The 20,806-nt window shown below is 42.2% G+C and overlaps 1 protein-coding gene across 5 annotated transcripts in view; it reads left to right on the top strand.

Annotated features, from left to right (window-relative positions):
- Nucleotides 1-20,806, top strand: part of POMK (protein O-mannose kinase) — a 49,094-nt gene that overhangs the window by 10,322 nt on the left and 17,966 nt on the right. The window lies entirely within an intron of this gene.

The raw sequence follows: 20,806 nt of genomic DNA, 5'->3' as shown, positions 1-20,806 counted from the left end.
GAATTTCATCCTTTGTTACTGCTAAAGTGTATTCCATTGTGTATGTGCACCGCATTTGCTTTGGTTGATTCTGTACTTTGGCAACTGTGAATAGTGTACAGTAGGCATAGGTTTCAGCCCTTCGGGAAGCAGTGTAGCATCCAGTGTTAGGAACCCTGCTGGCTCTACGTTTTTATTGTTAAGCTCAATAAGCTTATATCTGGCACTTTATTATTATTATTTTTTTTATTTTTGAGAGTCTCACTCTGTCACCCAGGCTGGAGTGCCGTGGTGCCATCTCAGCTCACTGCAACCTCCACCTCCTGGGTTCAAGCGATTCTCGTGACTCAGCCTCCCGAGTAGCTGGGACTATGGGCGTATGCCACCATGCCTGGCTAATTTTTTTATTTTTAGTAGAGATGGGGTTTCATCATGTTGGCCAGGCTGGTCTTGTACTCCTGACCTTAAGTGATCTGCCTGCCTTGGCCTCCCAATTGGACTTTATAATCCAAGGCAGGAAAAAAGGCAAATGCATAGAAAACTAGAAACAATACTTTTAGAATAGTTCATTAAATGATGGTCCATCCACTTGACAGAATATTCTGCAGCTGTTGTGTAGTTAGGAACCCCAAGAGGCAACAAGAAGAAAACCTTATGATGATAAGTGAAGAAAAAAATATACAAAATTGTGTAATTGACTTTTCAACTGTGAAATTACGTATATATGTAGATAAATAAAAAAATGGCCAGGCGCGGTGGCTCATACATGTAATCCCCTCACTTTGGGAGGCGGAGGTGGGCGGATCACTTGAGCACAGGAGTTCCAGACCAGCTTGGGCAACATGGCAAAACCTTGTTTCTACAAAAATAAAAAAATTAGCCTGGCACAGTGCCGTGCGCTACTTGGGAAGCTGAAGTGGGAGAATCTCTTGAGCCCGAGGAGTTTGAGGCTACAGTGAGCCATGATCTTGCCACTGCATTCCAGCCTGGGTGACAGAGCAAGACCCTGTCTCCAAAGGAAAAAAAGAAAAATTGAAAATGATAGAAATTGTGCTAGGGTGAAAGGGGGATTATGGACAATTTCTTTTCCTGTTTTTCAAACTCTATGATGGTATTACACTGATTTGTAACAATTTATTTTTAATTGGCACATAATAATTATCCATATTTATGGGGTACATAATGATGTTTCCATACCTACTTACAATGTGTAGTGATTGGATCAGGGCATATCTGCCATCTCAAACATGTATCACTTCTTTTGGTTGGGAACATTCAATATCTTCTTTTCTGGCTATTTGAAAGTGTATTGTTAATTATAGTCATCCTATGGTGCTATGAAACACTATAACTTGCTTCTCCTATCTAGCTGTAATTTTGTATCCTTTAACAAATCTCTCCCTATCCTTACCTTTGCTCTACCTTTCCCAGCCTCTAGAAACCTGTTCTGCTTTTTACTTCTTTGAGTAAGCTTTTTAAAACTTCTGCATATGCTTGTTGCCCAGGCTGGAGTGCAATGACGCAATCTGGACTCACTGCAACCTCTACTTCTGGGTTCAAGCAGATCTCCTGACTCAGCCTCCTGAGTAGCTGGAGTTATAGGCATGTGCCACCATGCCTGGCTAATTTTGTATTTTTAGTAGAAACAGGGTTTCTCCATGTTGGCCAGGTTGGTCTTGAACTCCTGACCTTGTGATCCGCCCACCTTGGCCTCCCAAAGTGCTGGGATTATAGGCGTGAGCCACTTCGCCTGGCTGCACATATCTCTTTGATATATTGATTTCCTTTCCTTTGGGTATGTATCCAGTAGTGAAATTGCTGGATCATATGGTAGTTCTGTTTATAATTTTTTGAGGAACCTCCATGCTGTTTTCCATATGGCTGTCCTAATTTACATTCCCACCAGCAGTGTATAAGAGTTTCCGTTTCCCTGCATCCTCACCAGCATTTGTTATTTTTTGTCTTTCTGATAATGGCCATCCTAACTGGGGTGAGATGGTATCTCATTGTGATTTTGGTTTGCATTTTCCTGATGATTAGTAACATTGATCATTTTTTCAGCAATTTATTGGCCATTTGTATGTCTTGTTTTGAGAATGTCTGTTTAAATCATTTGCCATTTTTTGATCATACTGTTATTTTTTTCTGTTGAGATGTTTGAGTTCCTTGGATATTGATCCCTTGTCAGATGAATAGCTTACAATTATTTTCTCCCATTCTGTAGTTTGTCTCTTAACTCTATTTGTTTCCTTTGCTGGGAAGGTTTTTGGTTTGTTATAATCCCAGTAGTTTATTTTTGCATTTTTTTTTTTTAACTGAGTCTTGCTCTGTCACCCAGGCTGGAGTGCAGTGGCACGATCTTGACTGACTGCAACCTCCACCTCCCAGGTTCAAGAGATTCTTGTGCCTCAGCCTCCTGAGTAGCTGGGATTACAGGCGCCCGCCACCATGCCTGTATTTTTAGTAAAGATGGAGTTTCATCATGTTGGTTAGGCTGGTGTTAAACTCTTGACTTTAGGTGATCTGCCCTCCTCGGCCTCCTGAAATGCTGGGGTTACAGGCTTGAGCCACTGGGCCCGGCCCTCAGTTATAATTTTACAAAGGCGGTTTCAATCCCTCCCTTTGGGGTTTCATAGCATCTTACTCTTAAGGTGTGCGCTGTGAAGATGGGAAAAGGCCATCGATCGCTCTGGCTTCTTCATGCTGACAGGAGGCATAGTTGGGGTCGGAGTTGACCGTAAGGTGAGAGGAGTAGAACTGCTTTGCAGCTGTCTGAGTATATTCATGCAGGCCGGGCTGTGGTTCCAACACTTTCATGACAAAGGCAGTAGTATCTTTATAGTTTTAGTAGAGCATTTGAACAGACAGTCTATTATAAGGTAAGTAACAAGTTTTAGGATAAGGAGTGCAATTTCCAGTTTTAAAAGTAAAGATTTGAAAGCATTAGTTTGGGGACTTCATAAAGCGCATCAAGAATAATTTTTTTTTTTTGAGATGGAGCCTTACTCTGTCGCCCAGGCTGGAGTGCAATGGTGTGATCTCGGCTCACTGCAACCTCTGCCTCCCGGGTTCAAGCAGTTTTCCTGCCTCAGCCTCCTGAGTAGCTGGGATTACAGGCGTGTGCCACCACACCTGGCTAATTTTTGTGTTTTTAGTAGAGATGGGGTTTCACCATGTTGGTCTGGCTGGTCTTGAACTCTTGACCTCATGATCTGCCCGCCTTGGTCTCCCAAAGTGCTGGGATTACAAGCATGAACTATTGCACGTGGCAAGAATACCTTTTTTTTTTTTTTTTTGGTAGAGAGGGAGTCTTGCTCTGTCACCCAGGCTGGATTGCAGTGGTGTGATTGTAGCTCACTGCAACCTCTGCCTCCCGGGTTCAAGCAATTCTCCTGCGTCAGCCTCCTGAGTAGCTGGGACTACAGGTGCACGTCGCCATGCCCAGCTGATTTGTTTTGTATTTTAGTAAAGATGGGGTTTCACCGTGTTGCCGAGGCTGGTCTTGAACTCCTGAGCTCAGGCTGTCCGCCTGCCTTGGCCTCTCAAAGTGCCAGGATTACAGGCATGAGCCTCCGCACCTGGCTAGAATAATTATTTTTTACATTGGCTTTTTAAATTGGCTTTGATGGAACTCTGTTCCATAAGGAATCTCAGATAAGACTTTTTAAAGCTGAGTCTAGCCATAGGTTTGTACTTTCAAATACTTACGAGTTGGGTAAGTTCCTCTCGTCTTGATGTCCCTAGATAACTTGGGGCTCCTGGGCCTGTCAGAAAGTGACATTCTATACTTACCATGGGTCAGGAACCCTGTACAGGGACTGCATAGACAAAGTATGAGGCCAGTTTTCCCAAGGGCTTTTACTGGCTTTACAAGTCAAGTTTGATTCCGTAAAGGAAAGCATGCCATTCCAGTCAAACCCTTGGTAAAATAACCAGTTTTTTCAATTGTGTCCTGTTACAAAGGAAAACAGATTCTTATTGTATTTATGCAAATAGCTATATTGCCATAAATTAAGAATACTCACAAATAGTTTTTAAATTCTGGAGAAATCAGGTAGAAACAAATATGCTCCAAATTTTATTCACAGGAGTGTACTTAGTTGCTACAAGCTGTAAATAGCTTAAAAGAAGTTAATCAGCAGCATTTTAAACAAAAAGGTTACTTCAGACTTTTATTAGTTTAGTCCATGCATTTAACTTCTGTTTGACATTTATGAACACTTCGGCTTTCCATGAGAGTTCTAAAAGTTTTTTTCCTTTATTCTAATGTCATAATCTCCAAAGTTATCAGAAACTTGCATTCAAGAGCACATACCAGAGTTTTAACAGCTGATCATAAAACCATCTTCTATAGAGGACCAAATTAAAACAGCAGTTGTCTGTGGATGAGAAAAACATTTTAGGGGAGCCACCAAGACACAATTGCAAGGAAATTTGTTAACTCTGTGACACACAATAATTCAACACAACAATTATAATTATTACTGATGACATATACTGAGGCATATCAGAATTATAGGAATTTTATATGATTTTGCAGCATATAACTTTATATCACAAATTTATATTAATATAACCCAAAGAAAATTAAACACCATTTTCTATTTGACAGTGTTTCCTGCATGATTTTAATAAATTAAATAAGCTGAATATGTCTTTTGTCCTTTAGGGGACTTAATTTTTAAAAAATTTTAACTTAGAGCTTGATTTTGAAAGGTTTGTTAAATACCAAACTTTTAAAACATTGGATATTACAAAATGGAGTCTTAGGTTACCATAAGTCATTCATTTAGCCAAAGTAACTCAAAAACTTTACAAACGAAAAGCCATTATTCTGATAGAGAGGAGACTCAGCTTTCCAAACAAGACCCAATGAAGATAGCATGATGCTGATTGCCTCCTCTCTCTCCCCTCCCTGTTTTTTCTTTTGTAGTTTACTTAAAAGGTAAATAAAAACCTTTCATTATCTTTTAATATTACATAAAAATTCTTTTTAAAAGAGAAAACCAAATTTTATGTTTCCATTAGTGTATTTTTAATGTTAAAGCCAGTTTTAGTTACATTTTATAAATCTGTCTAGTTTTAATTAGTTTGACCATAAGGTAAGATTTTTTTTTTTTTTTTTTTTTCCAAGACGGAGTCTATCTCTGTTGCCGGGCTGGAGTGCAATGGCACAGTCTTGGCTCACTGCAATCTCTGCCTCCTGGGTTCAAGTGATTCTCCTACCTCAGCCTCCCAAGTAGCTGGGGCTACAGGCATGTGCCAACACACCTGGCAAATTTTTGTATTTTTAGTAGAGACGGGGTTTCACTACGTTGGCCAGGCTGGTCTCGAACTCTTGACCTCTTGATCTGCCTGCCTCGGCCTCCCAAAGTGTTGGTATTACAGGCGTGAGCCACCACACCTGGCTTGCCATAAGGTAAGATTTTTATAAACCTTTTATAACCCTTTACAATTTTGTTTTTTTCTTAGAACAAAACTGTTTTAAGAAAACTCTGTTGTGCTTGTATTCCAATGTCCAATTTATGGAAAAACTGAATAATGTGACTTAAACTTTAGCCAATATGTTCACACACAGAATCTCTTACAATTACGTTTTTATAACCTTTTCACAACTTGTTCAAACCTTTAGATTTTTCCTATCTCATTTAAAACAGTCCTTTAACCTTCTAAACTTAGGCAAGAAATCCACATTCCCATGCCTTCTCGTAGTCTTTTACCAAAAGTACATTTTACTTCCCTTACACGCCTTGCGTGTAGAACTGTTTCTTCAGTAATCTCAAATACATGTTACACTGTTAACTCAGCAACTTTTACTTTTGGTGAAAAGCCTGGTGAGTAAGCAATTTCAATTATGTACCAGGAGTGGAGCCTAGGACACCATAAGGTCTGACTTTTTCCAGTGTAGCTAGGGGGTGTGGCTAACTCCACATGTCTCAGTTCTTACCTAGCTATAAAGCAGGCAAGTTGTACAGTAAGAGTCATAGTGGCATTTTATGAAGCATTTAAGAGGCCTAACAACCTTTGAATTGTACAACATTTCTTGCATAAATTGCCTTTTCATGAATACGTTCATGACTTACAGAGACCATGTACAACATGCTTGGACTTCTCCCCTCCCCTCCCCTCCCCTCCCCTCCCCTCCCGTCCCTTCTCCTCCCCTCCCTTCCTCTCTGCTTCCTCTTTTTGAGATGGAGTCTTGCTCTGTCACTTAGGCTGGAGTACAGTGGTGCGATCTTGGCTCACTGCAAGCTCCACCTCCCAGTTTCACGCCATTCTCCTGCCTCAGCCTCCTGAGTAGCTAGCACTACAGGCGCCCACCACCACACCCAGCTAATTTTTTGTATTTTTAGTAGAGACGGGGTTTCACTGTGTTAACTAAGATGGTCTCGGTCTCCTGACCTCGTGATCCACCAGCCTTGGCCTCCCAAAGTGCTGGGATTACAGGTGTGGGCCCCCGGCCCATGCTTGGACTTTCTGACTTTCCTAAACATCCCTTTTTTTAAACAATAGTTTTACTTTAGGACCAGATTTTACATATAAGATCTTTTCTTACATAAAATTTCTTGGCTGGGCATGGTGGCTCATGCCTGTTATCCCAGCACTTTGGCAGGCCGAGGCAGATGGATCACCTGAGGTCAGGAGTTAGACACCAGCCAACATGGTAAAACCCCGTCTCTACTAGAAATACAAACATTAGCTTGGCGTGGTGGTGCGTGCCTATACTATAGTCCCAGCTACTCGGGAGGCTGAGGCAGGAGAATTGCTTGAAGCCAGGAGGTGGAGGTTGTAGTGAGTCGAGATCGCGCTGTTGCACTCCAGCCTAGGGGACAAGAGTGAGCCTCTGTCTTAAAAAAAAAGTCTTTATAACCTTTGTTTTTGCATAGCTAGGGACCATGGCTAATTCACATGTCCCCAGGCCTTATCTAGAATCTGGTGGTTTCAAGGTAGGTAAATAGAACAATTTTCAAAAGTCAAAGAATCTGTTTATGACCTTAAAGCTTGTATGTTGATTTTTGTATCCTGCAACTTACTGAATTTACTTTTTTCAATTCTAAGAGTTTTTTGGTAGAGTCTTTTTTTTTTTTTTTTTCTGTATCAGATCGTATCATCTGCAAACAGGAACAGTTTGACTTCCTCCTTACCAATTTGGGTGCCCTTTATTTCTTTCTCTTGCCTAATTGCTCTGGCTAGAACTTCCAATGCTATGTTGAATATGAGTGGTGAGAGTTGTCATCCTTGTTCATTTGTTAGAGGAAAAACTGGAGCTTTTCCCCATTCAGTATGATGTTAGCTGTGGGTTTGTCATATGTGGCCTTTATTGGGTTAAGGTACGTTCCTTCTGTACCTAATTTGTTTGGGGTCTTTTATCATGAAGGGATGTTGAATTTTATCAAATGCTTTTTTCTTCATCTACTGAAATGTTGGTATGGTTTTTGTCCTTCATTCTCTTGATGTGTTACATTACTGATTTGTGTGCATTGAGTCATCCTTGCATCCCTGAGGTGAGTCCTACTTGATTATGGTGTATGTTCTTTTTGATGTGCTGTTGGATTCAGTTCACTAGTATTTTGCTGAGGATTTTTGCATATATATTCATGAGGAATATTAGTCTGTTGTTTCTTTTTTTCTGGTGTCTTTTTCTTGTTTTGGTATCAGAGTTGTGCTGGCCTTGTAGAATGAATTTAGAATTCTCTCTCCTTTAGTATTTTGGAATAGTTTGACAATAATTGGTACCAATTCTTCCTTAAAAGTTCAATGGAATTCACCTGTGAAGCCATCTAGTCCTGCACTTTTGTTTGTTGGGAGACTTTTATTACTGATTCAATCTCATTACTCATGATTGGTCTTTTCAGGCCTTCTGTTTCTTCTGGGTAATGTGTATGTGTCCAGGAATTTATCCATTTCCTCTGAGTTTTTGAGTTTGTTGATGTATAGTTGTTCATAAGTCTCTAATGATCCTTTGTATTTCTGTGGTGTCAGTTACATGATGACTCCTTTTTTAAAAGTTTGATTTTTAAAAATGTTTTTATTTGAAAAAGATAAAGCACCAGAGGAGTGAGTTCAGTTCTCAAATAGAAGCTCGAGGAGCCTTTGTCTCATTGGCAACCAGCATGTGCTATATTTTGTGTGGTCGCTGTTTTATGGTAACTGAGGCTTACTGACATAACAAAGGGTGACTCTAGGAACCCCTTATGAATTGTTGAACAGAGACAGTTCCTTATGAGGATGCATCGGACATTGGCAAAAGGTGGGGAGATATGTACATGGGAAATGGAAAATATGTCCATGAGGCTGCAGCTTGATAAATTGCTGGCTTGTATTTTCGGAGACTAGGACACCATGGCTATCTCCTCCATGAATATGGAAGGGAGATAATCTTTTTTTTCTTTTTCTTTTTCTTTTTTTTTTGAGACAGAGTCTTGCTGTGTCATCCAGGCTGGAGTGCAGTGGTGCGATCTTGGCTCACTGCAACCTCTGCCTCCTGGGTTCAAGCAGTTCTCCTGCCTCAACCTCCTAAGTAGCTGGGATTACAGGTGCTCACCACCATGTCTGGCTAATTTTTTGTATTTTTAGTAGAGACTCACTTTCACCATGTTGGTCAGGCTAGTCTCGAACTCCTGACCTCATGATCCACCCGCCTCGGCCTCCCAAAGTGCTGGGTTTATAGGTGTGAGCCACCACGCCCGGCTGGAAAGGAGACATCTTAAAGGAAGAAGCCCTTTAGGAGAAGGGAGAGAGTTTATGGAAAGTAAAACCATAAAACAAGGTACTGTTTCTTTTAAAGTTTTCTTCACTCATTGTAGGTGCTGTGGAGGCAGGAGTTGTGAAACAGAGACCCTGCTGTCTTCATGAAAGGTGCTTTTTACTCAGGCAGTCAAACACAAAGGAAAATAAGAAACAAATATGTGATACAATATGTTAGTGACATGTGCTGATAAGACAAAGCAGGGCAAGGACAGTGAGTGGTGGGTTTGTCTCTTTAGGTGGACAGAGAAGGCCTCTGGCCAGGATGATGTGAGCTCATAATGAGAGTGTACTTCGGAATATGTTCCAGTAAGCAGGAGGAGGATGATGGAGGCCCCAAGATGGAATGTGCCTGGTGGGCCAGGAAGGAAGCCAGTGTCACCAGAGATCATGACAAGAAAAAGAGAGGTCATGACATGAGATCAGAGAAGGTTCAAGTCGGAGCCAGATCATGCTGGGCCTCGAAGGCCTTAGAGAACCACTGGAACAATTGTAGTAGAGGAATTTGCATTTTAAAGGGATTATCTTGGCTGCTTATCTGCAGGCTGAAAAGTAGGGTGAAGGCTGGAAGGTTGGTTACGGCTGAACCAGGTGGTAGCAGTGGAGGCAGTGAGAGGTCAATGGATCTTGGATATCTTTTAAAGGTATTTGCAGGCCGGGTGCGGTGGTTCATGCCTGTAATCCCCGCACTTTGGGAGGCTGAGGTGGGTGCATCATTTGAGGCTAGGAGTTTGAGACCAGCCTGGCCAACAAGATGAAACCCTGTCCCTACTGGAAAAAAAAAAAAAATGAGCTGGATGTGGTGGCATGTGCTTGTAATCCCAGCTACTCGGGAGGCTGAGGCAGGAGATTTGCTTGAACCCAGGAGGCGGAGGTTGCAGTGAGCCAAGATCGTACCACTGCACTCCAGCCTGGGTGACAGAGTGAGACTGTCTCAAAAAAGAAAGAAAAAAAGGTATTTCCAGTACAATATCCTAACAGATTGGATGTGGAATGTAAGAGAAAGAGAGGATGACTACAGGTTCTTGGCCTGGCACCAGGAAAAACCACATTCTCGCTACCTGAGATGAGGAAGATAGAGAGGAGCGGATTCTGTGTCCAAGGTGCACACATAGTTGCACGCGTGGATCCTGGGCCGTTCGTTGAATGTGCATGTCTGCATTTGCACAAGGTCTGGAAGGAGAAGAGAACTTTGGGGCTTGTTATCGTTTAGATGCTGTAGAAAGCATGAGTATGTGAAAGAAGTCACCAAGGAAGGGATGTGAGTCAAGAGGAGGACTTGCAGTTAATTTCTGTCTCCTTCAAAGACATCACCTTGAGGGCCACTCCCTTGCATCCAGGTTGCTGCAGTCACCCAGAAGGTGTTTGGAATTTGTCAGGATTGCTTTTCACCTTGAAGGATATGTTCCTGAATAGCTTTGGCGGTTGCAGATCACTGTAGCTTGAGGATAGATTTAATTTTAGGGAGCCTTGACAAATCATGCCCATCCAACTGTGGGATTTAATAATGTTTATAATAAATTAGATTAATGTAGTTTTATTAAAGTGAAATGTGACTAAAATGCTGTTATGTTGATTTTTTATTTTTTATTTGGCTGAAACTTAACCATTGGGACAAAATATTTTTAGCGCTTAAGTGGAGACCGTTGGTTGGTTAGAAGCCTTGTCCCCATGTGCAGGTTCTGGCACAGAGGAGACCATTATCCTGAATGTAGTCACTCATTTGAACAACCGACCTGTAAGTGACCCATTTCTGATCGGGGCACCCTCCTCACTCTGGCAAGCTGAAAGGCATAGGTTTTTCAATAGGAATCTCTTTTTTTCTTATTTTGTTTTCTTTTTTTTTTTTTTGAGACGGAGTCTTGCTCTGTACCCCAAGCTGGAGTGCAGTGGCGCAATCTTGGCTCACTGAAGCTCTGCCTCCCGGGTTCACGCCATTCTCCTGCCTTGGCCTCCCCATTAGCTGGGACTACAGGTACCTGCCACCATGCCCAGCTAATTTTTTTTTTTTTAAAATTTTTAGTAGTGATGGGGTTTCACCATATTAGCCAGGATGCTGTTGATCTCCTGACCTCGTGATCCACCTGGAGCCTTGGCCTCCCAGAGTGCTGGGATTACAGGCATGAGCCACCGCGCCTGGCTGGAATTTCTATATCCAAAGTTCACGACACCCCACTCTGATCTCCACCTCCTCTCCTAGCGCTCTTGCTCCAACAATTGCTCAATCTCATGGCGACTTCCAGCGTCTCAATCCCATCTCTGACAGTCCCTCTTGTCATCACTCCTACATTCACCCAGCGGAGATTCCACAGGCTTTTGATCTCATCACTCGTTTGCAAAAACCTGGAACAACTTCCTTGCACCTGTCTCCATCATTCCTGGCCAAAGCAGCCCCAAGCCTGGTTGAACCTGACTCTGCATCTGCACTGGAGCCACTACACGGGAGCAGGAGAGAAATCCCACAGCCACATGCTTTCGAATGCACAGTACAGACCTCAGATGTGCACCCCACACACCCAGTAGTCTCACTGTGTTCTCTTAGTGAGTTTTTATTCCTCTTCTCTGAGACAGATATTTCCTCAAATACCCCCATGCTGCCTTGTCTTAGCTCATGATCTTGTTTCATAAGTTAGGAAAACAGAAGCCACCCAAAGGAAACATCCTCACCTTCCTACCACCAGGTCTACAAACCTGCCAACTCAGGTGTCATCCTTGACTTCTTTTTCATGTCTCTCTTTTTTTTTTTTTTTTTCTTAAATAGACAAGGTCTCACTCTGTTGCCCAGGCTGGAGTGCAGTGGTGCTGTCATAGCTCACTGCAGTCTTGAACTCCTGGGCTCAAGGGATCCTCCCACCTCAGCCTTCTGTGTAGCTGGGAGTACAGGTGTATGCTCCACGCCTGACTAATCCCTGATTTCTCACAACTTCACACATTCAGCTCATTCCTTCTCTCTCTCATCATCAGTCTTTTCCTCTCAATACCTATCCCTGTTGCTGTTACAAATACTCTTTAAAAAAGAAAATCCTGTTCCCTGGCTTGCCTTGTCCACTGTAGCAAGGCCCTTCCTCTGCCTCCTTTGTAGTAGAGCTGCTCTGACTCTGTCTCTACCTCATCTCCCCCAGCTGCACCTTTATCCTGTCTCAGTGTGGCTTCCGGACACCACCCCTCCAGTGAATCGGCCTCATCAAGGCCATCAGCACTCCTGGTTGGACATTTCTCAGTCCTCCTCCTCTTTGATCTTTTCAGCAGCTCTTGATCCAGTTGATTCCTCTCCCTGCCCTGGCTCTCTGGGGAACCATGTGCTTTTTGTTTTCTTTCTCCCTCCCTGGCAGTTCCTAATTACTCTCCTTTGCTGACTTCTGTCCCTCATCTTACTATAAATCACTGGGTCTCAACCAGAAGCAATCTTGCTCCTCGGGGGGCCATTTAGCAATGTGTGGAGACATCTGTGGCTGTCACAACTGGGGAGTGGGGGTTGCTACTGGCATCCAGTGGGTAGAGGCCAGGGATGCTGCTACACATCCTGTAACCCACAGGATGGCCCTGGCCCCTCAGCCGTTATCTGGACTGAATGTCAACAGTGCTGATGCAAGAAACCTTCCTCGAGGCTCCTTCCTGGACCCTCTTCTTGAGTCTTCTTTAGATCTGCTCCTAGGTGATGGAATCTAGTGCCGTTATTGTAAATACATTTCATATATTGGTGACTCCCAAGTTTCTATCCCCAGCCTGTACCTCTACCCCAAGCCACAGATTTGTATATCCCACTACTTAGTGGGCATCTCTACTTGGAGGTATCTTCAGTGTCTCTGCATGTCCAGCGTGGAACTTGTGATATTTTCCCCTCTGAAACCTGTTCTCCCAGCCTTCTCTGGCTCAGCAAATGGCATCACTTTCCACCCAGTTGCTCAAGCCAGAAATGTGGGAGTCACCTTGAGTCCCCCACTCCCCCTTTGGTTAAGTCAAGAGCATTTCCATCCATTCTTTTTTCACAATGTGTCCCACATGTGTTTGATAATCTCTGCCCACTGGCCCATTTTCAGTAAGTCCTCATCTCTTACCTTTCACAGGTCTCTCGGCTTCTTTTGCTGTTCACCATGCACAGTTATCTTTTTTTTTTTTTCTTTTCTTTCCTTGAGATGGAGCCTCGGTCTGTCGCCAGGCTGGAGTGTAGTGGCGTGATCTCGGCTTACTGCAACCTCCGACTCCCTAGTTCAAGTGATTCTCCTCCTTCAGCCTCCCGAGTAGCTGGGATTACAGGCACCTGTGCCACCATGCCCAGCTAATTTTTGTATTTTTAGTAGAGACGGGGTTTCACCATGTTGGACAGGATGGTCTCGATCTCCTGACCTCGTGATTCGCCCTCCTGTGCCTCACAAAGTGCTGGGATTACAGGTGTGAGCCACTGCGCCTGGCCCATGCACAGTCATCTTTTAAATGCACTGTCATCTTTGGAATTGTCAGGAGCATTGTATCCTCTACCGAGAGCAATGGGTAGCTTTGCCCCATGGCTGCACTAATTGGTTTGTGAAAGACAGATTGACTCCTTGCTTTTTCTTTTTTTTTTTCTTTTTTTTTTTTAAATTATAAAAGCAGTACATTCAATTCAAATATTCAGTAGGAGGTGAAGTACAAAGCAGAAATTCCCTTCTCCTCTTGCTGCTTTCTCTCTCCCCAAACCAGGTCGTGCCACTTTACTCCTTAACCCCAGGCCCCACTTTCTGCCCTATGGTCACCTGCTGTTTCTTTTGTTCCCAGATCAAACCAAGCCCTTTCTCACCCTAGGGCCTTTGTAGTGCCTTTCTCTGCCTGAGATTCTCTTCATCTTGCCTTGGCCAAGACCTCATCATTCAGGTCTCAGCTCAGGTTCTCTCTCTTTGAGAAACTTTCCCTGATGTTCCTGACTTCCATCCCATCCTCCCTCCAGCTCCCTTTATCTTGTTTTCTGTTAATCTGTTTTATAAGTATGTAAGTCCACTGAGGACATAGAAGGTGTGTCCTTGGAATCTAGCCAAATTATGTGGTTGTACCCAGTTTATATTTTAAGGGCCTGAACACAAAGGCTCATAAGTTAAATCCTCATAAAATCTTGGGAGGCCAGCTCGGTGGCTCATGCCTGTAATACCAGCACTCTGAGAGGCTGAGGCAGGAGGATTTCTTGAGGCCAGGAGTTTGAGACCAGCTTGGACAATATAGTGAGATCTCCTTTCTAAAATAAATAAGCAAATAAATAAAATAAAAATTAGATGAGTGTGGTGGTGCACACCTGTAGACCCAGCTACTTGGGAGACTGAGGTGGGAAGATTGCTTGAGCCTGGGAGGTGGACGCTGAAGTGAGCCAAGATTTGCCCCTTTGTACTCCAGCCTGGGTGACAGAGCAGACCCTGTCTCGAAATGAAATGAAATGAAAGAAATGATGAAATGAAATTAAATGATGAAATGAAACGATAAAAATGAAATGAAGTGGTGAAACGAAATGAAATGATGAAATGAAATCTGTTCCTCGACTGTGAATATCTGGTTTGTGCTTGGAATTGTCAGGAGCATTGTGTCTTCTACTGAGAGCAATGGGTAGGTTTGCCCCATGGCTACGCTAATTGGTTTGTGAAAGACAGATTGATTGCTTCCTTTTTCTTTATTCTTTTTTAAAAAAATTATAAAAGCAGTACATTCAATTCAAATATTCAGTAGGAGGTGAAGTACAAAGCAGAAATTCGCTTCTCCTCTTGCTGCTTTCTCTCTCCCCAATTTATTCCCTGAGAATACAGTTGGAGATTGATCCCTTTGAGATTTTTAAACCCAAGATTACATTAAAAGAAACAGTTATGCACTCTCTCAGTCATCTCAAGGACACAGCACTCCTGTGTCAGGGGAGCTGCTTGAAGTCTAGAATGTAGATTTGGGGCAACAGGAAAAGTAAGAAGAAAGGTTATAGCAGAGCCAGGAGTCAATTTTTTTTTTCTCATTGTTATAATGAAATGACTTATTGAAGGACCTGTTGTATAGTACATTAAAAATTCATACAGTAGAAGAGTGGATTTGATTCTTTCTCTTACATTATTTTGTAACTCTCATTTTGTGTAACCTTCGGGAGGATCCCTCGTGATGTCTTAATGTTTGAGGCTATATTTAATGCTTACCATCTGGAAAGATGTTACATGAACAGTCCATTAAAGCATGGAGGAATAGTGTCCACTCCTCGGCCTCTTGTCAGCTCTGCCTCTTCATCCCTTCCATCCCTTCTAACCCTGGACCTCTCGTCTTCCGTGCTTGCCCCCGGGTGACCTCATCCAGCCTTCTGGCTTTATCTGTGCAGAGACCACTTCCCTGCACTTTTCTATCCAGCTGCCTACCCGACATGTACCTGGGGTTTCTCAGAGGCTTCTCAAACTCACCGTGTCCCAGATCTCCCTCAGAGCCTACACACCTTTTATAAATTTCCTAACTCCATCAGTCCTGCTGTTCAGGCCACTTATCTGGGCAATATCCTGACCTCTCTCTCATCCACATTCAGTTAATCAGCAAGTTACATTGTTGCTACTTTCAGAAGAGACCTGGAATTTGACCACTCCTCAGGCTTGCACCAGGACCCAGCCAGCCCCCAAAGCCACCCTGAGCCTGGACTTACATTGTTTCACTAGCCTCCAAAAATGGTCTTTCTGCTCCACACTTGCTCCCTACCTCTTCAGTCTATTCTCAGCACAGCACTCAGAATGCCTCTACTACTAAATTATTAGTCAAATAGTGTCACTCCTCTGCTCAAAATCCTTTGGTGCTCTCTGTCTCATTCTGAGTAAAAGAGCCCTTGCAACAACAAGGCCCTGTGAGACTTACACCCTCCCTCCAGCTCTCTCCTGCTCCATGGTCCCTGTCTGGTCTACTCCAGCGTCAGAGCATGCTGTTTGGAAGCCTGTGGGCATGCTTCCACCCCAGGGCCCTTCACCCTTGCTGTTTTCTCTCTGGGCTGTAGTTCCACAAATAACACATGACTCCTTTCCTTACCTTCTTCACGGTCTTGCTCAAAGGCCACCCCAGTGAGAACTCTTCAACCCTGTTTAAAATTGCAAACCATCCCTGCTTAATTTTTCTCTAAAGTGCATTCTCTTTCCAATATACTTTATACATTTCCTATTTATTTTATTCATTGTTTGCTTCCTGCACTAGTATGTAAATTTCATGGTGGTAGGGATTTGTTTATTGACACAATGAAGACACATTTGACTACATAGCAGTTAAATTATTGTAAGACCACATTAACTAAGTTAATTATTTTCTTTTTCTTTTTTAGAGACCGTCTCTCTCTCTTTTGCCCAGTCTGGAGTGCAGTGGTGTGATCATAGCTTATTGCAACCTAAACTCAAGCGATCCTCCCACCTCAGCCTCTTGAGTAACTGGGACCACAGGCATGTGCCACCATGCCTGGCTAATTAAAACAAATTTTTTTAAAGAGTTGAGGTCTTGTTATGTTGCCCAGGCTGGTCTCGAACTTTGGGCTCAAGTAGTCCTCCTGCCTCGGCCTCCCAAAGTGCTAGGATTACAGGTGTGAGCCACTGTGTCTGGCCTAATTATTTTCTGGATCTTGTCTTTTACATTTATAATAAAGGATCTTGACCCTTGAACAATGTGGAGATTAGGGGCACTGACCCTTCACATAATAAGAAATCTACTTATACTGTTTGATTCCTTAAAAACTTAACTAAAAGCCTACCATAAATAGTTGGTTAACTGTACTTTATATATTATATACTGTATTCTTAAAGTAAGAGAAATGTTATTAAGAAAAATCATAAGAAAAAATGCATTTACTGTTCATTAAATACATTTACTGTTCATTAAGTGGAAGTGGATCCATCATCCATCACGAAGGTCTTTATCCTTGCGTTTTTCACAGTGAGTAGGCCGAGGAGGAAGAGGAGGAAAGGGAGAGGTTGGTCTTGGTATCCAAGGGGTGGTAAAGGCAGAAGAAAATTTGTATGTAAGTGGAACTGCACATTTCAAACCCCTGTTGTTCAAGGGTCAAGTGTATATAAAGAGCTCCCAGTAATCTTAATAAGCACAAGGCAGACAACCTATAGAAAATTGGATAAAGGACAGTAAACAGACTTTTGACAGCAGAAAAACAGAAATGCCTAAAAACATGACAGATGCCTAGCCTCCTTAGTAATCAGGGAAATACAAATTAGAACAGTAAGGTATTTTTCATCCATTGATTGGCACAAATTACACAGTGGTAATATCTGGTATGACTAAGGGTGTATTCCTAAGATTCTCTCATGCACTGCTGGTGAAAGTACATGCTAGCACAGGCTTTGGAGGGTAATGATAGCAATAGATATTCTCATTCGGTAATCTGTCTACTTACCTAGCTTATAAAATATTTGCACATATGCATAGACATGTAAATATAAGGCTGTACACTGTAGCATTGTCATTAGAAAAGGGACTAACTTAAATGTCCAGGTCTTTAGAAATAGATCATATAAGATCTTATTAAAAGTCTGCAAAATTATAGCTACATAATAATCTAAGAAGGAATCCAATCCATTTTGACAGCATCTATTCCAAATTCTTTGTATTTTTATTATATTATACTTTAGTTTTAAAGAAAAAAGGAAATATTATCTGTAAAACCTTACTGGAAATACACTAGCATAGGTATTATGCCTATACTATGAAACATTACTCAGCTTTAAAAAGAATGGCCTAGATCTACATGTATATATGGAAAGGATTTCTGAGGCTCAGTTAAATGAAAAAATTAAGCTGCAATGTATGTATATTATAACACCATTAGTATAACAGCAAACGCAAATGCTGTTTTACAGGTGTACACTAATACATATAAAGGTATAGAAAAACTTACGGGAGGATAACAGCCAGTTACCAGGTTTCCTTTGGGTTGGGAAGTAAAACTGGGGGTAGGGAGACATCCTCCCTATCCTCTGTATTTGAGTTTTTACCAAGAAAAGTGTTCATGATTAATTTTATAATAAAAAAGGTAAAGTATATTAACTATTCTTTCCAAATAAAAGTCTTTGAGAAAGTGATTAAAAGCAACTAAATTAGAGGTTGTGAGAAATGATTCTTAAACAGTCCATGACTAGCAAATTTTTTATATTGGAGGATTCAAATATTTGTGTGTGATCTCAAAGACTAATGGTATTTCATAATAATATTTAATAATCTTCATGTATCTGAAACAAAAATGAATTAGACATAAATGAGGGCTCTGGAGTCCTGGGGCCTGTGGCTGAGCCTCCCCCACTTACTGCTTTTTTTTTTTTTTGAGACAGAGTCTTGCTCTGTTGCCCAGGCTGGAGTGCAGTGGTGCAATCTCAGCTCACTGCAAGCTCCTCCTCCCGGGTTCACGCCATTCTCCTGCCTCAGCCTCCCGAGTGGCTGGGACTACAGGTGCCCGCCACCACGCCCGGCTAATTTTTGTATTTTTAGTGGAGACGGGGTTTCACCATGTTAGTCAGGATGGTCTCGATCTCCTGACCTCGTGATCCACCCACCTTGGCCTCCCAAAGTGCTGGAATTACAAGCGTGAGCCACCGCACCCGGCCCCCCACTTACTGTTGAATGTGTAGCAGCAGCTTCCCAAAAGCCAGCATCGTTTTTAGGTGAAAAATGGACCTAGAAAACCAAAGCCATTGCCAGTGTTGGTGGGTGTAAGGAAGCCATGGATCTGAACAAAACCTCAGTTGTTTGTATTAGAGCCAATTATCAGATTCAGTGGGATGCAAATCTTTGGAGAGCATGTGTTCAATATGAAAATTTAAAAAACCGTGAACTTTTAGAATGTGGCCTTATCCAGTCCTTAAAATTTAGAAAATTTTTAGTGCATGTAGCAGCCAGAGTGAAAAATAGCTTTTTTTTTTTTTTTTTTTTTGAGATGAAGTCTCACTCTGTCACCAGACTGGAGTGCAGTGGCGCAATCTTGGCTCACTGCAGCCTCTGCCTCCTGGGTGCAAGCAATTCTCCTGCCTCAGCCTCCCGAGTAGCTGGGACTGCAGGTGCGTGCCACCATGCCCAGCTGATTTTTTTGTGTTTTTAGTAGAGATGGGGTTTCACCATGTGGCCAGGCTGGTCTCGATCTCCTGACCTTGTGATCCACTTGCCTTGGCCTCCCAAAGTGCTGGGATTACAGGTGTGAGCCACCACGTCTGGCCAAAAAATGACTTTTTAATAGAAATTATTATCGTTAGTGAAATTTCTCAAATTTGAGGATTAGAGAGTCTTGAAAGAGTTCTCGTTTGAATGTTATGAGCCAATCAAAGTTATCTGCGTTTTTCCGTAATGAACCTCCCTTCTTAGATCCAGAAAAGATCTTCATGGTCCTTGGGTCCACCTCCATTTTATATAATATTTCTTTTTCTTTTTTTTTTTTAAATTCCCAATGCCAATTTTTCTGAAATTTTATATATTTTTGAGTTAAAAAATTTAAGTTGTAAAAGTAATGTATATTCATCTTGGAAAATACCAAAAGATATGAAGGAAAAAAAAATCACCCAGAATCTTACCACATAAAGACAGCTAAGGCATTAGCATATTTCCTTGGATTTCCATGTGCTGTAATTTAAATTTGTCTCATTTTATGCAGTTGGAACAATATTATACAAACGTATTATACAAACGGTTTTATATATTTCTCATTTGTAACATTGCTTTTTTTTTTTTTGAGACGGTGGAGTTTCACTGTTGTTCGCCCAGGCTGGAGTGCAATGGTGCAATCTTGGCTCTCCACAACCTCCACCTCCTGGGTCCAAGCTACTCTTCTGCCTCAGCCTCCTGAGTAGCTGGGATTACAGGCGTGCAGCACCATGCCCGGCTAATTTTGTATTTTTAGTAGAGGTGGAGTTTCGCCATGTTGGCTAGGCTGGTCTCCAATTCTTGACCTCAGGTGATCTGCCTGCCTTGGCCTCCCAAAGTGCTGGGATTATAGGTGTGAGCCACCACACCCAGCCGTACCATTACTTTTATCTGTTATAACTCTATAAATATATACATTTTGGTGACCACATTATATATATATATAGTTTTTTTTTTTTTTTTTTGAGATAAGTTTTCACTATGTCACCCAGCTGTGCAGTGATGTGATCAAACACCTTGACTCGAATGATCCTCCTACCTCCGCCTCCCCTGAGTAGCCGGGGCTATGCATACGCTCCATTACACCCTGCTAGTTTCTTAATTTCTTCTTTTTTTTTTTTTTTTGAGACAGAGTTTCATTCTTGTTGCCCAAGCTGGAGCACAGTGGCATGATCTGGCTCACGGCAACCTCTGCCTCCTGCATTCAAGTGATTCTCCTGCTGCAGCCTCCCAGGTCGCTGGGATTACAGGCATGCACCACTACGCCTGGCTAATTGTGTATTTTTAGTAGAGATGGGGTTTCTCCATGTTGGTCAGGCTGGTCTTGAACTCCTGACCTCAGGTGATCCACCTGCCTTGACCTCCCAAAGTGTTGGGATTACAAGTGTGAGCCACCACGCCCTGCTAGTTTCTAAAAAATGTTTTGTAGAGATGGGTTCTTACTAGGTTGATCATACTGCTCCCATCTTTTGATAAGTTTCAGTTTATGCTTTTATAAATAATGCCAGATTTTTATTCCTGGAACTTCTTACCTATTTCTGATTATTGCCTTAGATTTTAGATTTAGATGTTAGAGTCTCTTGATAAATAATGCAACAAAACTGCTTTGGAAACCATAACCTTTATTTGAATGATGACATGACACACTGCTTGCAGAACGAGCCTGGGGCAGGAATCTCCTGAGTCCTGAACCTGCTTTCTCTTTTGTAATCTTCTGCCTTCTCTTGGGATTTAAGCAAAAGATCAGAGGTTCTTTCTTTAATTACAGTGTTTCCTGCAAGCAAATGAAAGGTGGAAATCCAAGGCAGAAATGTGCACTTGCTCTTCTGTTTGCTGTGGACTCTATGAGAAGGTCTCGTGTTTGTGTAGCATTTCAGCTCCTGCCTTTACAGCTGAAGTAACACCAAACCACAGAACATGTAAAAATGTTTTCCTTACATATAAATATTCCTATTTATGATTTATTGTGCCACCTTTTAAAATTAATGAG

The sequence above is a fragment of the Macaca thibetana genome, chromosome 8 (assembly GCF_024542745.1).
Source record: "Macaca thibetana thibetana isolate TM-01 chromosome 8, ASM2454274v1, whole genome shotgun sequence".
Classification (NCBI taxonomy): domain Eukaryota; kingdom Metazoa; phylum Chordata; class Mammalia; order Primates; family Cercopithecidae; genus Macaca; species Macaca thibetana.
The sequence above is the reverse complement of the archived record's forward strand: the minus strand, read 5'-3'. Positions and strand labels throughout refer to the sequence as shown.